Source organism: Mytilus californianus, unplaced genomic scaffold (assembly GCF_021869535.1).
Source record: "Mytilus californianus isolate M0D057914Y unplaced genomic scaffold, xbMytCali1.0.p SCAF_9, whole genome shotgun sequence".
In the NCBI taxonomy this organism is placed as follows: Eukaryota; Metazoa; Mollusca; class Bivalvia; order Mytilida; family Mytilidae; genus Mytilus; species Mytilus californianus.
In genome coordinates, this window is record NW_026262745.1 from 39,749,036 (window position 1) to 39,756,054 (window position 7,019).

Below are 7,019 nucleotides of genomic sequence, written 5' to 3' on the forward strand. Positions count from 1 at the left end.
CTGAAGAATATTATGTTCTTCAAACAATGATAAGTCAACTGACATGAGAAAGAAGGAGAAAATTTTGAAATTGTTTAAATTAAAGATATTATTTAATAAATATATCTAGATCGAGATTCTTTTCTTGTTTTTAATTTTGCTCTACTTATTAACCTAGTTAACAAATAAACAAGCTGATGCAGCTGTCCAAAAATAAGCCGCAAACTGAAGTTAAAACCCTTATCCAATAGAGATAACGTTCTTATAGGAGCATCTTGTATCGAAACTTTTAATAATGCGAAAGTATAAAAATCGTCCGATGATAAAAAATAATACTTTTACAAAAGATTGCGTTACAAGAATTTCAAAAAGGAAAGTGGAGTACCGTGATATTCAATTTGGGCATTGTGAAACATACTATTTGCTTGTATTTTCAAAGAGTAACTTTTAAAGTGTAGTATAATAATAGATATCAAAATCACAAAGTAATTTAAAGTCATACCAATGCAAAACGTGTTTGTAGGTCTCTGACTGAATGAAAACTTAACATAATAGAGAACTTAATGTTACAAGCCTTTTTTCAAATAAAATAAAGCCATTAAAAATAAATGATAAAACTGTGTGAAACAATTGAGCTGCTATGTAAATCTGATATTTAAGACTCTATTTCCTAAATAAGAATCGTTTCGGTCCAAAATTCTGAAATTGATATTCCCTAAACCTCAAAATGTACAATTGCATATCCAAAGATATCATTAAGTTTATGTTGCAATTACTTTAGAATTTGGAATAGAATATGAAAGAGGAGCCCCCGTTTATATGCAATTTTATTATCAATTCAATCAGTATTCAAATTGCTGGAATGGAAGTTAAAGTTAATAATGCATCGAGCCTTGGGCATATATAAGGTAAAAAATCATCGAGCTGTAATTGTAATTATGACAACAATTAACTAAACACCAAACATAAAAACCGTCTAAAGATGTAACAACACTTGTTATCACTTGATACATAACATGTTTAAGTTGTTTGATTATAACAACTCCAAGAAGTTAAGACCACGGCTTGATTCTATTCCGCATTCACGGATATCATCAAAGATGAAGCGATATCAGATTTTTAACTAAGACAGATGAAACATATCCAAATGACAAAGATATGCCATAGCTGTCAATCAAATCATATTAGCGCCCGCAAAACATTCAAAGAAATAGTTTCAACCTAACCCATCAACAAGTACGCAGTTGACTCAATAGATTCGACCTCTATCAAAGGAATCTAGATAGGAAAAGAAAGCATTTGTATGTCGCATCACTGACTAGGTGTTACTGTATATTGAATGGAGGTACTGCTGAAATATTGATACTTTGAAATGTGCCAATTGAAGTAATCTCTTTCGCTGCTTTTGTTCTATTATTCGCAAGAAACGCCTTTTCGGAGTCTGCCGCATACGAAAAAAAATTTAAAAGTCGATTTGTTTCGAAAGCACTGGACCAAGTAAATGATAGATAATTCCATATGAAACAGTTAAAATGAAGGTCATCAGTAATGTGGAAATTTGTATGCCAAGTTTTACAAGACATGATTGTAACAGGATGCTGTGACGAAGTCTCCCAAAAAAAGTCCCCATAAGTATAAACCCATAAGGACTGTCCCTATCATTCATTCAATTCAATAGAATTTCCAATTTTTTAAAATAATTTTCAGTAATTGAAAAAAAAAATGTTCAAGGTCAAAGGTCAAACTGACCATTGACCTTTTGACCTTAGGTAGGCCATAGGTGTCTAACACTAACTGTTAAGTTGTAATCATTAGAAAATTAAAAAAATAAAAATCCCATAGCTAGGGTTCTATAGTAAACCCCTCACTTCTTTTGGCCCCTCAAAGTACCTCTTTATAGACCCCAATGCACAAAAAAACCCTGATTGCACCACTAGACATGTTAGTCAAACTTATTTTGGAGCCTTAGGTAAATTTGGAGAACTGATGCGGACAAGTTCATTTGAAAAGGCGTCGGAAGAAGAAGAAGATGAAGACGACTTAATAACGGTAGGTTACTATTAGGTCTGAGAACTCAACTCCGAAGTGAAAGAAGTGGATATCAGTTCTGGTATAATATACTTTTCATGAGAAATTGGCTTAAGGACTCTTCTGGATACATTCTCATACTACTTAAATGAAACTATGTGTTGTTAAAAAGAGATATACAAACTGATATGACCTTTTCCATATTGCCACGGTCAGGTTATCATCCTAAGACTCCCATATGAGCCCGAAGCGCTAGCCGATGGTCCAGCAATAATAACAATTTTTCTTATTTAATGGCCAATTACAAAAATATGAGAATTCTATAACATTAAAATCTTTCGAAAATAAATGTTTATATTATAAGATTATTAATAAAATTGAGAATGGAAATGGGGAATGTGTCAAAGAGACAACAACCCGACCACAGAACAGACAACAGCAGAAGGCCACCAACAGGTCTTCAATGCAGCGAGAAATTCCCGCACCCGGAGGCGTCTATTTTGGTCCACCGTTGTCAAATAGTTACATTATATTTTTTTCTGTATCCCCAGTTGTTAAATAAAGGCAACAGTAGTATACCGCTGTTCGACATTCATAAATCGATTGAGAAAAAACAAATCCGGGTTACAAACTAAAACTGAGTGAAACACATCAAATATAAGAGGAGAACTACGACACAACAGAAACACAACATTAAAATGTAACACACACAGAAACGAACTATAATATAACAATGGCCATTTTCCTGACTTGGTACTTGGTTAAAAGTAGTATTCAATCACATCTGCATCCGTATAGTATGTAAATGGTCATATCCAAAAAATGTGAACAATAGAAATGAACAGACATTAGAAAAGATAAAGTCAGTCTTCTTTTATGACAAGAATGACTAATCATTTAAGACTCACAGTAGTTGTTTAAATATCCAATTTCGAATATCTATATAGATTTTATAACTATATATTAACTGAGACTTCTACACTGCAGAAGTTAAGATTATGATAAAAGATTTGGAGATCAAAAACACAGGCATGGTAAGTATGATTAAGTATTTGTTTTTTTTTTCTTCATTATTTGGGTTTTCAGTTTTGTTTTAGACAGTTATATTAATTCTTCACATCATTTTTTAGATGCATGTCTTGTATATTTATTTTTAATTTTCTACGCAAGAAAAAAAATCAGAACTATATATTGGCAAATGTTTTAATATGACGTTAGAACGGGGACAGTTTATACTAACGGGGCTGGTCACTTAAAACAATGGCTATACAAATTTGCAGACAGAACTGTGCTGTCGCTGATATCACGTGACTTCATAGCAAATCATTTCACATTTACGAAGTGTTCTTCATAACTATATGTTCAAGTTAGTATAGAAAGTCCCTGGTTAGAACTAGTTTGATAGACTGTTAAATGTATTCAGACCATTGACGATTGAGAGCTTGATGTATTTCGATACTGCTTTTTTAAATTTTTTTTGTCCTTGGGTTGTAGTCTCATGGATCCATTGTTGTTTACACTACACTTCGTTCTATTCATATTCTTATTTCATTTTAGAGAAATTGTAAATTTTTAAATGGAATAATTTCACGTCATTGATATACTTTGAAGATGTTCAGTTGTTTTAAAAACTAAAGGATGCGAAAATACAGTCAATTATTACATTACTATTGACCCCGACTGTAGTAATCCAGTTTTTAATAGGAAGTCATTTTAGATTCATTTCGATATACATCTATAGATCTTGATATATATTGTATAGGCACCTCACTAATTTTGAGGATAATAAATGTCTTTTGTGTTTTTGTTTTGCGTCATAGGTTTGCTGTCTCATATACTTATTCCACATATCCCTTTTATCTATAAAAAAAAATATATGAGAAAAATAAAAAAAAAAAAACAACACACCACAAAACACAAAACATACAAACGATCAAACAAATATTAAAATGCACGTTTGTAGAATTTCTTGTGATTTCTCAAATTCTTGATTCTTTTATAATATGCTGTGGTTTCCAAATAAAGACAAACGAAGTTCCCTATTTTCTAAGTTTTAATTGATATCTTTCAATTTTGCAGTATATACTGATATATGTTAGTACTAGAATTTCCACTTTCAAATTGTAATCTTATCTTTCTTATTCCCGTCACAGTATAATAGTGACAATGAAAATGGCAGAACGAATAGTTTGGACTTTGTTGTTTCTGTGTAACTTAATTCAGTTCTCAAATTCGTCTTGCATGATGACAATGCCGAAACCGGGTAAATTTTTTTTAAATGTATTTCATATTTTCACTATATGCTTTTCAAATCTTTTATTTGAAACTATACCAAAAACATTACTATCAGACAAAGAGCAAGGTAAGTGTGTTGGAAAAAGGAAATAAAACACACCAACAAAAATATTTTAAACCGATAAAAAGAGGACAAAACTGGAAAAATAATAATTATGCAATTTTCATTGAAACAAATTCAAAGTGACGTCGGTAGACGAACTGGACATAAGATTATGATTTAGAAATTGTTAAGACAAGCATTCAGAATAAACTTACATACGTGATGGTTGAAATTCTTTAGATATAATCATTGTCTAATTTGAAGCATCTTTATTTTGAATTAGCTTTATAAATGCAATGTCTTATTCTTTCAGGCACAATGCAGTGCGTATATAAAAATGTCACCTTACCTTTAGGTCACTCATACATCGATTATACCCATTGTGTAGAGCACAGCTGTGGTTCGGATGGAAGTATGTCTGTTTGTGGGTATGTTGCAAGTATATGTTTTAATCATAGCTACGACCGCCACATTAATAGAACTAATGCTACTTGTAATGATTACAAGTATTAATTGTAACAGGAGGCTGGTACAAAGTCTCCCAAACGAAGTTCTATTAGACCCCTATAATCCGTTTATTTAATTAGCATATATATTTACTATTTGAAGGACACTTTACCAACAGTTCACGGGGCATGTGCTCAATAATATTGTTGAAAGTTGACAAACATACATAAGGGTATACATCATTCTTTGGAGTCCCATTATATCCCCTCTGAAAATCTTTTTTAAGTGTTTCCCGAACAAGCAGCTGATCTGGGGAGCCTCAGTCCAAAAATTCTGCTGAAAATATGTATATCCCAAACAGTCACCGATCAATCCGTCTTGTTATAAGTATGAAATGAGAAAATATAGGGATTCAGGTGCATATTATTTTTTTTAATGAGACTACAACGATTCTGAAAATGCATATGGTTTCTAGATACTTTTCCAAACCATTATGAGAGACTTCCAGAGAATATTCGAATCAAACTCTTTTGAAATTCAATTATTTCAAACAAATTATGGTTGCTAAGTGCTTTCCCAAATTATTGTTCTGACAGACTTCACGAAAATTAAACAACATTTAAATCACAACCAATGAAATCCAATTGTTCCATATATTAAAAGCTTGGGTCAACATGTTTCCAAAAATATATGGTTGTTATGTATTTTTCTTTATAAAAAAAAGAGTCTTTCAAGAAATTTTAGATAATTATGATATCGTGATATCGTGCGAACACTCTTTAAATAGGTGCACGAGAAAGCTAAGTTATTATATTTTTTTTTTTGTTGCATTCATATCGACACCGACATAGTGTCCTGTTGTCAATGGACAACATTGTGAGCTAAGCATCTTGGTACATGTGTTATATATATAATCATCTTCTTTTTTGATAAACGAAAAAAAGAAGATTCGCACATTTGAAAAAAAAAAAATTATTGCTGTAATTTCATCTCAAAGTTACAATAAGGACTACGTCTTTTTATAACCTGAATAGTTTATCTTAAAGACAACTTAGTTTGATAAATGACTTAATCTAATACTCAACTAGCAAACGAAACTTACAAAAATAACAATGCGTATACATTATTGTACCAATAAAACATTAAAGAAATGTTCCTTATAGGCCTGGCTAAATCCGTACACACTTCTAATTATCTACAGAATTCGTATTTTACATACAAAACACGAATGTACTGTTGCTTCATGTTTAATTGGTTTTTATCATAGTATTGACCATATTGTTTTTTAACAACACGATAAGATATTTAGATAAAACTAAATGTAAAAAATATGATCTTATTTAGGATTGGTATATACGCAGGAGTGATTGTTCCGCCAGATGGATGTGCGATTTTAAAAGGAGAAAAATGTGCTTTTGAGTTTGTATCTGCCAGAGATCATACCATCAAATGTGAAGCACACATATTTGGATAAATATATTTTTACATCTATGGAAATTGAATAGAATATTATAGAAAAATGCAAAGACACTTTCTACGTCAAGTGATTCTATGTATTGGCGGACAGGAGATGCATGTAAATAGTTACAATAAACATAGTTTACTTTTGCTTAAAATTGTTGGTGTTATTATATATACGCCCATTGTTTACCTATGCTCAAAAGCCTTAGTTTTATTATATATTGTACTGAAGTGAAATATCCCGGTTAAACCTGTAATTTGATTGGTTACTTAGACAGGGGATATGAACCCATATCCCATGTAAAGGAAAACAAAGAACCCATATCCCATGTAAAGGAAAATAAAGATAACATAGTAATTAGTGTTGAAATCAGGGCACTCTAGTAAAATTTGATTGTTATTCGGACTCCACGGGGGATATGGGGTTATATTCCCTGTCAGTGCCCTATATCCCCTTTGCTGGCGGCTCTAGAGATATGAAACTCTGACAGGGAATATGAACCCATATTCCCTTAGAAGATCCACAATAACATACAATATTCCAATGGGTTGCCTTTGCTTAAAATTGTTAGTTATTATATACAACAATGGTTTACCTTTGCGAAAAACTGTTAGTGCTATATATTCCTATGGTTTACCTTTGCTTAGAATCATTAGTGTTTTTATATGTTTTTCTAATGTGCCGTTGTGTGTACGGAAATTTGTGAAGCTTAGGCATCCAATACAAACAAGGTAAGTCCTCAGATTTGCTATTCAATGTAATATT

The 7,019-nt window shown here is 31.7% G+C and overlaps 1 long non-coding RNA gene across 1 annotated transcript; it reads left to right on the forward strand.

Moving 5' to 3' along the window:
- Nucleotides 1-2,991: 2,991 nt before the first annotated feature.
- LOC127716370 (uncharacterized) lies at nucleotides 2,992-6,363 on the forward strand. Its single transcript, XR_007988885.1, has 3 exons — nucleotides 2,992-3,041; nucleotides 4,659-4,773; nucleotides 6,137-6,363. It is a non-coding gene; the product is annotated as an uncharacterized LOC127716370 (long non-coding RNA).
- Nucleotides 6,364-7,019: the final 656 nt, after the last annotated feature.